Raw genomic sequence first — 11,451 nt, forward strand, 5'->3', positions numbered from 1 at the left:
AAACTAGTTGTAAGATTGTGTTGCAATCTTGCATGTGTTGATTCATAGAAGTCATTTTAGTAAGAACAACAATAGTAAGAATGTATCAAAATCATGTTTTGTCATACCTCATCTACAACATTAGCTTTATATTCTACACATACATTAGTATAGTATAGTCATGTTTTATTCTACACATAAAATCAAATTGGCATCTTACTATTTGAGTGACATAGCAATATTTCCAACTAATCTTATCAAGTATGCTAACGTGACAACCATAAGTTCCTGTTTTGGAGCCTACGCATAAGCTACTTACGCTCCCAAATGTAAAGAGCACTATCATCAAGAACACTTTATAAGTCATCCCAACACTAAGACCTAAGTGTTTCTTGTTTGGGACTCATTTTTCATATGATCTGCTTCTATTTTTGTCATGACTGTTAATTTTTTTTCCCCTGATTTTTACATAAGCCAAAACTTATGTGGAAACTCTAATAAAGCTATTTAGACATTCTAAACATGCCATTATCAAATTCTTAATACTCGTAAAAGTACAACCCAAGTTTAAGAGTCATAACATGATTAATCAAATGATTAATTAGGTTTGTTCTATGACATGAAATTAAAGGGTGGTTGGTGGCCAACAACACAATCTAATTAATCATCTAAAAAAACCCAACCCTTTGCAATAAATAAAGAAAACACTTTTATGGTGGATGATTATTTTGTAAGTAATATCAAAACCCAATTTGCAGTTGATGCATATAAAGGTAGTGGAATAGATTACCTTAGACCTTAAAAATCATACGTGGCAATAACATCCATAAATCCAATCAGTGTTAGCATTCCGCAATGATGGTGCACATCCATGTAACCTTGTACATGACGACCTTCCAGTTACTGTAAATTAAAGGATTAGTTTAGAAGATCATCATTGAATAAAATTGGCTTACCATTTAAAGGATAAAAATCACAGACTTACTTGTTGGACTAACCTTGTACAAAATAGAAAACATGACAATCTAGAATCTCGACATAGAAGCCTCACAATGATTTACCTGTTATTGATTAAAATTAATCATAAAAATGAACAATTTCTAAATAAATACAGTAGTGCAAACCAAATATGCCATTACAATTCAATTGAATCATAATACAGTCAAACTAAATTCGAACATGGCAACTTTGCAGCAAAATTAATCAAACTTGTAAGTTCAAATCTTAATATAACAGATGACACTTAAACTTATTCAAAAATAATCAAAATTTATTAGCACATGTAATTTTAAAGAAGACAGTGGCTACTGCATTGCATTAATTTGGAATATAATCAAAACACTGATATGTTAAACCACTGGGAAAACAAAAAATGGAAATACAAAGAATATAAAAACCTATGAAAATTGAAGAATGGAAATCGAAACCCAAATCCATTGATTGAAGACTATCTAATACCTAAGTTGTAACTTTTCGCTCCAAGATATTCTACGTTGTGGCAACCCATAATGTATTCTTTTGAAATTTCAAAACATAAAACATAATTGGAACAATCAATACTATGGATGGTTCTGTTTGGCTCAAACCGGCCATTAACAAAACTAAATGTCAAATGGGAGAAAACACAAAAAAGAAAAGCAAATTATAGCTAGATGCCTTAAGCCCGCACAGTTAGCTCAGGCACAAACCATGGTTTGAGTAACATAGCCCAAACACATCTAATATATATAACGTGTTAAGATGATGAACTTTTATGCCGTTATAATTTGTATGCTCAGAAACATAAATAACTTCCAACGCGCCGTGCAATCTTGCAGCTAGCATGTCTGAAGGAATGTAGGATTTCACCCATTGTTGGTCGATTCTTTCCCTCATCAGCAAGACATTTCTCGGTTATTTCTCCAAATTTTTTCAACGAATCAAGTGAGTACCCTTCAAGACGTCAATCCACAATAGTTTCTAGTTGTCCCTGTCATTGCCATCGGACTGCCCATTATGCAAGGTTTATTTGATCTTTCAGTAGGCTTGGATTGATAGCAGGTTGAGCACACATAACTTCAAACAACACCACACCAAATGAATACACATCAGACTTCTCGGTCAATTGTTACCTACGGAAGTATTCTGGATCAAGATATCCGAAGTTTCCCTTTACTGCAGTACTCACATGAGTATGATCAAGTGCAGGACCATCCTTTGACAACCCGAGATCTGCCATCTTTGCAACAAAACTCTCATCTAATAGAATATTTGTGGTCTTAACATCATATCCTATTAATTATACCCCGCCTCTCTACCCCTGTATGAAGGTAATAGAGACCCCGAGCAATACTTATACATGCATCTAATCTTTGCCTCCACGACAAAGGAGGAAGATCACTGCCAAACAGGTAAATATTTTAGCTACTCATTATTTTATAATAATAAGGACATCATTCTTATACCTTCACACATAAAAGCTAGGATGCTACACATATAAACACAATTACACAAATAGTTAGTGAAGATGATGACTTTTAAAAAACAAAATCAACAGTATATTTTGCAGGGAACTCCGAGGATTTAATTTCAGTTAAATCTCATATAATTAAACTCTTGTGTACGAATTTGTTTTATCAAACTCTGACCAAACAATCAGCCACTCTACCTCAATAACCCAACCATGTGTAGGAAAATTTGATGCAACTTTCAAGTCCAGTGCACTCTAGACTTGGATATTTCATTAGGGGGCAATGTTTTGTGAGTAGTCCATCGACACCTAAACCTGTTGGGCTCCCATGACGACCCAAGCTTATTATGAGAACTTCATTTCAGGGTCTAAGACCAGGGTTGTGTCAGGTTATATATTTCAACTCAACCTCACATCTACAAAATCAGGTACACGTTAAAGCTTTTAGTCCCATATCAAGCAAATGAAACTATGAACGGTTTTAGCCAATAACCACTTATGTAAAGTTGCAGCCAAGAAAGGTCTAAACATAGGCAGTTGCCTGATGAGCATAGAGTGAACTATTCTTTCACCTTTTACTAAAGAATATCGTGTGCTCGTTGCATAAAGCAGCATACTCCTATTTTTTAAGGGATTTCCTTTCGGAATCCCACCAACTCAAGCTAAAATGTTGCTAATGGAGAAGTGTTTATATGCAACTTTCAGTGCTTTGATGCTGCTAGTGTGTGAGTTCAATGGAATTATTTTGCAATTGTTTTATGAAAACTCATAAACTGCATATAATGTGATAAACATGTGTGGGTCCACAAACATGGTCTCACTGATAGTCGATCACCCCTCTTTGGGGTCATGGACATTTCGGTTGTAATCAACTAAGTCGAATTAACCTCTCCTTAGTCCTTTTCTCACTTCATGAATTAGTCATGATCGACTAAGAGTCATGATCAATTGTATTGAGCAAAAAGAAAAAATTACAATTCACTTCTTGCAGCATCCCCATGGATACGACATACAAAAAAGAAGTCCATTGATAATAATGATTCTAGCCATGGAGGAACCAACATTGAGTACGCCTAGATGAACCAAATAAACACACAAAAATTCATGAATTGAGACAATGTGGACTAACAGTACAAACCAAGAAAAAAATTGTATAAGTAGGCCAACAACACTTACCATTATCAAAGACCGAGTGTGTGGTTAAGCTAAGTTCTTGAAGCAATGCTGATGATCAATTGACACTGGTTGAATTTTGTTGATAAATAATTCACAGATAGACATGAGAGAAAGAGAGAGATTTGTAGACCCTTCTAAGTCTACAAACCCATAAATCCATAATACATAGTCAGAAACAATAGAACGAAAAAGTCCTCTTTTACCAAAATGGAGATGCACTTTTAATTATGATACTATTCGTAATGCATTTCGAAGAAGATTTTGTTTCTGTCAATCTATATAAGTGCGTTTGGGCTTGATTTCAAAAGGATCTCATGTTTAAAGAACTGAAAGTTGTGCACGATTATTATTGGTAATAAACATCTTGAAGTTGAGCTTTCCCTCCACATCATAGGATCAGAATGAAATAATTTTCAAAAGGCGAACAAAATTTGATCAAGGCACAATAGGCCGCTTAGGAGGGCATTGAGGATATTATGTTCCCTCAACGAATTCACCACGTACCATTAATTACTAGAGTAGCTTTAAGTCATAATGCTTTGCATTAGTCGTAGTATATGACTTACCTTCATTATGTGAGTCTGCCCTTAAGATTGAAATTTGAAAACGCTTCGGTTTTTCATTTTTGTCATTTCCCAGCAGCTTAAGCCAATATAGACACCATCCGATTGAAGCATGAAGTACATAATGAATAGTCCAAGTACAACTTGTCTCGCCTCAAATTGGCTGAAAAGTTAAAATCACAAATCAAACACACTCTCGCATGAAAAGTAAAATCTTTGGTTTACACTTGAAAAGCTTACCAGAATCAGAGGAATGGCTACGCATTGTATGGGTGTTAGTATATCTCACATACAACTCTTTTAGAACATGCTGCCAGTTCCAATTCTTCTTCATGAGCAATTCCTTCCACTATAATAATATATGTTGCCTCATTAGGCATGAACACCTTCTCAATCATCGTCTCAAAAACTTCCAATTCATCGGTTTGAATTTGGTTTGATTTGGAGAAAATTGAGAAGAGAAAACACAATCCAATTTGTTGAATTTGTTTGTTTAATATTGCTCGCTAATTAAGGGAGAGAGAGTCACGGTCTGGTCTGGTATGGAGAGAGGAATATGAAAGAGAAGGAACGAGAAGGAAGAAAACCTTTCGTAAGATTATATTTGCAATATTTTGGGAAGAAGATAAAAGGAGGATTTATAATACGTAGGTTTTTTTTTGTTATTTCCAATCCGATCCAATTTTTCTTCCGATATGTTTGAAATTGGCCGAAATTTTTCATGTGTTAGGGAGGTGATTATAATTTGAGAATAACGAAGGAGAATTAAACAAATGCAGGGAGGTGTTTCTAATTATTAGCACCTCTTTTTTTTTTAGGAATTTGAGAATGCGCAGTTTGGAAAATAGAGTGATATGGTGAGGAGAGATGTGAGGTGCTAGCTTTTAAGATAAGAGACAATCATAGTTTCAGGAGAAAAGTTAGGTATAAGGTTTATTTAATTTGTTATTTAAAAAAAAAAAATTGGAGGAGTCCATACAAAATTAAAAATGCATTAGGGAAATTTAAACAAACTTGGGGAGGTGTCACTAATTATTATTCTATCCGATTTTTTAGGAGCCAATCATATTGCTGAGGTGCAAAATTGAGCGATATGGTGAGGAGAGAGAATGTGTGCGAGCTTTTATATATATATATATATATATATATATATATATATATATATATGGAGAGGGATAGAGGCACATTCATTATGCGCATATTATAGCCACATTTTCGACATACAAATGAATTATGGCCTAGTTTTTGTGGAGATGATCTCCCTATGAAGATCATTCTCACAAAAAATCATATATATTGGATATGTCTAACCATGTAAAAAAATTAGTGTTCATTTGTGTTTATTTTGAACTTTTCATCTAACGGTCTAAAAGTTTTGTGAGCATGTTCTAATGCTAGATTTCTTTGAATGAGCTGAATTTTTGTGAGCATGTTCTCCATGGTGGGGAGATCATATCTACAAAAATTAGCCTTTAATTCAACTTTTACGTCCCATGATTTTTGCTTAGATTAATAGAATGTGCCTCTATCCCTCCCCTATATATATATATAGATAGAAGAAGGGTGATTTTGGACATACCCAACAAAACACTCCCATACCCCATAACTAACATAAATTTTTGTCATACCCAGTAACCGCCTAAATCCAATAATATCTCCCATATATTTTTTGGGGGTATTTTCCATAAGGGCAAAAGGATTAAAAAAAAGAAAAACAAAATAACCACACGTCTATTTGTATCCTTTTATCAGTGAAAGTTTCTTTCGCATTCTTCACATTCTTTTTCATCCTTCGATGTATCTTCTACACAAAGTCAAAAACAAAAAAGAAGAAAAAAAAACCTTTCGAGCGTTGCAAAAAGGAATTGGGTATACCGAGCTTTTGCAGCAGCCAGATATATCCCAAATCTCTGAACTCCGTGAAGCATATAGAGCAGCTGGACAAGATCTTTTAAAGCTTCTATATTTTGTAGAGATGAATGCTATTGGTCTACGTAAGATCCTGAAGAAATTTGATAAACGCTTTGGGTACAAATTTACAGATTATTACGTCAGTTCTCGTGCAAACCATCCTTACTCTCAGCTACAAGAAGTTTTTAAGCATGTGGTAATATATCCAGATCCGAGCTAAAGATATTGTTATTACATCTTTCAAGTATATCCATCGAAATAATAGCTCTTGATAATGACTTTCTGCAACAGTCGACATGCTACGAAGAGTGTAGTCATGCAATACAGGGTTACATTTACAGTAATAGTCTTCTCTACAAATAGAAGAAAACAATATTCACAAATCTGTAACATGCAGGGTATTGGGGCTTTGGTTGGGGCCTTATCTCGTAACTTTGCCGAGCTTCAGGATGGTACAGGAAGCTACTTATCAATCTATGACCATCCCTATGCACCGTTACAGGTTTTCTCTATTTTCTTTGTTGTCCGTTTGGTTGAAGAATTTTGCTTATACGTAGAGATGGTGTATAAAAATGGCACTTGCAGGATCTAGTCATTGATTCAATCAAAGCAGCTGTAGACAGGTTAACGCACTTGACAACCTTCCTCGACTTTTTAGGGCAACATGCACTTATTATGCAGAAGAGATACCTCGACCAATTGATGACATTGTCAATGACCAGAGATATCATTTAATGTCTCTTCTCTTGAACTTAGCGAACACCTTCCTGTATATGGTTAACACATATATAATTGTCCCAACAGCTGACAATTACTCCTTGAGTCTTGGAGCAGCAGCAACAGTTTGTGGTGTCGTGATCGGATCAATGGCTGTTGCACAAATTTTCTCTTTGGTGTATTTTAGTGCGTGGTCGAATAAGTCATACTTCAGACCTCTTGTCTTTAGCAGTATTGTTCTTCTCATGGGAAATATTTTGTATGCATTAGCATATGATCTTGATTCCTTAGCGGTTCTTCCGATTTGCCATTTGTTATGTGGGTAAGTAATTACAATAATTTCCCCATCTTTTTTATTCGATTATAATGGCTGTGTAATGACAACACATTTCTTTTCTTGAACAATAGCTATGGGGTTAGGCAGACCCCTAGCTGCATTCCTTAATCAAAATCTAACCTAGATTATTCCTCTTATACCCTCCTCAATGGTATTAGACAATTGTTCATCTAGAGGCGGTATAACATACAAAACAGTATCTAGAGGTGGAAATAGACTGTCGAATGCTTTACGAGTTCGTTACCAATATGTCATCTCCAATACCGGCAATTGCAAAGGAGTTGATAAAGGAAATTCGAGCATTATTTTTAGAAGGAAACTTTGTATTGAAATGGAGCTACAGAGAAGCAAATTATGAGGCTGATGCATTGGCGACTTTTGCGGCTCATAATGCAGAAACAATGCACTGGGATACTGCAATAGATCAAGAGAATCTATTACAACACGGATGGAGGCTTTGGCTCCCTAAGTACTCTTCGGTCTGGAATGTAACTCCACCTCCTTTCTTAGGGGGCTGGATTAATCATGATATCAGGAATGATTGTACTATAAGGATGATTTCAAGATAATAACATATCTTTAGCGAAAAAAATATATACAAAACAGTCTCCAGAGAGTCTTTTACACATTTATTAGCTAATAAATCTGCAGCCCTGTTGGCCTCCCTACAACAGTGGTTGACACTACTATAACTAAGTTTCTTCCGTTTACTCCCTATATTACAAGTTTCTGAGAATACCATGGGGGTGTAGTTAGGCACTCAAGCCATTAGCTATACTCACAACATTTCTATTTAACTTTAAGCAGGTTCTTTCATGATTCAATTTTTTGGCTGACAGTGTCTTTGTACAAGTTTTCACCTTTGAATATGTCATTGTTTATTTAATATTGCAAAGTTAACTGTTAAATTGTTTACATGACTTTTCAGAGTATTTTTTCTCGATGCTTGGCTGTTTACTTTTCAGCGTTCATCAGTGCTGAATATAGATAATTTAGCATTTAAGAACCTTTTTGTGTCGCATTAAGCATTCAGCATTTAGTACCAAATTTACTGCTGAATGCTGAAATTCGAAGTACTTTTTATTTATCAAAGTGCTGAAAATTAAACCCTCTTAATCTATACTTCTATAATGTAAGACACAAAATCAAGAGAGGATATATTGATATATATGTATGTGGTACAGTTGATATGAAAGAGTGACACGTAAAAATATACGAACCTTGCCGTATGTATGTGATGGAAGGATGATCAAAATGTTGTGTATGGTTATCCATTCACAAGCCCATTGTAAAAGTTTTGTCTGTATTCATTTACATAACTAGGTCTTAACATTTCTGTAATTGTTTGGTATCCCTGTCCTCTTTATTTTGGTTATTTGCCAAATGCTTATGTACTTTGACATGATTATGTTTATGATCGTTTTAGATTTGGTTATGCAAGAGCTGTTAATCGGCACTATATCAGTGACAGTGTACCTCTTAAAACACGAATGCAAAGTATAATAGTTTTCTGCGTTTTCCATTCGTCAAAATTTGATTTTGAATTTTTTTCTTCATTCTCATTCGGTTGGTATTCATTATCATTATTTTGGTATGATTGATTCAAATCAAAAGTGGGTGTTTGCATGTTTATTGATGAGATAAAAGAATAAGAGGTTATTGGAGAAAAACAAAAAAAACAAAAACAAAAAAAAAACGCGGTCTTTTTCTTCTGAATCACGTAAAGTAAATGACTTGTTTTAGTCAATAAATATATTGGGTACGTCTAATAAAAAAAAGAAGGGTAATTTAAGAAGCTAAATATGTCTAAAATCATTTTATTTATTTATTTTAAAGTTGGGGTACGGAAGTGTTTTGTTGGGTATGTCCAAAATCACCCTATAACAAATGAGGGCTTTTTCAGTGCGAGTGATGTATGGCTACACACGATTCCTGACCACATATTTTCCAACCCATAATCGGTAGCCGAAGTGGCCACCTAGGAGTAGCGTTGGCATTTCACATATTTTCATTCGTCCCCAATTTCTCGTATTTTCTATTCTTCTCAATTAGATTGCACGCCCAAATCTTCACCCCTTTCACCTCTTCTTAAATTCATGGTTAATCATTTATTTCTTTCACTTTCTAAAGTTTACAACAAGAAAGTAGAGCAAAAAAGAGTGACAGCAACCAACGACACTATACGGCTTGAATACATTCGAACATTGAGGTTAGTTTATCATCTAATCACTGAAGTCGATTTAATCTTTTCTCTTCTCTTTAAGGTACATTAGAATTTTTCATATTTAGGTTGTTTTTACTAAAAAAAAAGTTTTCTTTATTTAGGTAGGCGGAACCTATGACGAATCAAATAAGGCTCGATGATGACGAAGAGTTTCTTAGAAGTCTATGTTTCGAAAGTTTTGTGTATGATGTGGAATCAATTGTTTCCCTGATGGAGATCAAATGAAAATATTGACAGTAGTGATAGCGATGCTGAAGAGTCTAATACATATATGGCTTATATAGAAGACAAAGCAACATTTTTATTTATGCAGTTCAAAACTTGGGACGAGGCCTACACTATTTATAATGAGTATGCCAAATCAGTTGACTTCGGTGTTCGTAAAGTTGTTTATAGAATTCATTCAAATGGAGTTGCTATTAAGCGGAGATTTGTGTGTTCAGCCCAAGGTGAATGACATGCAGATAAACTCCAATCGATGACACCCAAAAGAACACCCAGACAGGTCACTAGGTTCAATTGTAAAGCCCGCATTGTTGTTGTTTTTGATTCTGAAGCAAAGTTGTGGAGTGTGAAAGAGTTTATTGGGGAACACACATCCACTTGTACCGTATCCGAGTTCAATGTTTCTTCGGTCACATAGAAATGTGAGTCAAGAAGCGTTGGAATTTGCTTCGTGCCTAAATGATGTCGGTGTTCGTAAATGTCAAGTGATGGGTCACTTTGCACATATAGCTGGAGGTTTCCTTAATGTTTGTTTTACAAAAAAAGACTTGTATAACAAAATGGGAAAAGAGATGAGAAGTCGTTGTATTGATGGCTATGCTAACACACTACTTGCCAACTTGGAGGACAAAGTGAAGTTAGATCATTTATTTCATTACAACTATGAGTTAAATGCGAGTGGGCAGTTGGTTGGGCTATTTTAGTCGAATTCCACCTCCCGCCTGGATTACTATAGCTTTGGTGATGTATTGTTGTTTGATTAAACGTACAGGAGTAATCAGTACCATATGCCGATCGATGTGTTTGCTGGAATCAATAACCACCTACAAACTATAGTTTTTGATTTTGCTTTGATCATAAGTGAGTGCGACGACGCTTATAATTAGGCATTGAAATCATTTATTGATGCAATGTGTGGTGAACACCCTAAATCAGTCATTACTGATGATGACCTAGCTATTCGTAAAGCTTTGAAATCTATTCTTCTAGATTCGAAACACCGGCTGTGCTCTTGGCACGATTGAAAAATTGCATCACCAATGTCAAAATCCCTAGATTTGCAACAGAGTTCAGCTCTATTATGTTTATGAAATGTTCTCGGGGAGAGTTTGAAGAAAGGTGGAGACAGCTAGTGGAAAAATACGAAGTTAGTCATAACACATGGGTGATGAAGGTACAGAAGAAACGGGCGAGGTGGGGAGAATCGTATCTTCATAGTGAGTTCTTTGGTAGTTGCAGAAGCAACCAACGTTGCGAATCTATTAACTCTATTATACGACATCATGTTAATCCCGGGATGCAGTTGTTTGAGCTATTTGGGAAAATAGAATTGGCAGTTGCAAATATCTGTCAACGAGAGCACGAAGAAGAGGTAAGGACTGCAACGACGAAGCCTTTCATTGGTAGCCACTTGATTGAATATGCAAAGCAGGCATAATCCATCTATACTCGAGCTACTTTTCTTGCTTTTATGAAGCATTTATAGGAGGAAGCGATGTACACTGCAGAAGATAAACATGATGTGGGTGACAATATTCGTGTATACACCATCAGTCGTCAATAGAACAGACTAAAAAAGACGAGTGTGGAATACAACCTTTTAGAGCAAGATGCTAGATGTTCATGTGGGCTATTTCAGTCGTTTAGATTTCCATGTAGATATATCATTTCAGTTTACAAACACGAGGACCTTCGTAAAAAGACCCCAGAGCTATTTTTTAAGGAGATGGACACGAGTTGTGAAATTTGTCGTTCCAAATAACGATCCAAGTTTTTTTTCGCAGGCTGTTTCTATTATTCGTCACGGTGAGCTTATAGGGAAATGCAAGAAGATATGTTTGTGGGCCTCTCAAACAGCCAAAAATAGTGA

General features: G+C 35.3%; 1 non-coding gene and 1 pseudogene across 1 annotated transcript; one reads left to right on the plus strand and one right to left on the minus strand.

The window, feature by feature from the left end:
• Window positions 1-1,753: 1,753 nt before the first annotated feature.
• Window positions 1,754-2,366, minus strand: LOC147481769 (putative receptor-like protein kinase At1g30570 pseudogene; annotated as a pseudogene).
• Window positions 2,367-2,963: 597 nt separating this feature from the next.
• LOC147481770 (U5 spliceosomal RNA) lies at window positions 2,964-3,079 on the plus strand. The gene has a single exon (XR_015207065.1). It is a non-coding gene; the product is annotated as a U5 spliceosomal RNA (small nuclear RNA).
• Window positions 3,080-11,451: the final 8,372 nt, after the last annotated feature.

Source organism: Coptis chinensis, chromosome 8 (genome assembly GCF_015680905.1).
Source record: "Coptis chinensis isolate HL-2020 chromosome 8, ASM1568090v1, whole genome shotgun sequence".
In the NCBI taxonomy this organism is placed as follows: Eukaryota; Viridiplantae; Streptophyta; class Magnoliopsida; order Ranunculales; family Ranunculaceae; genus Coptis; species Coptis chinensis.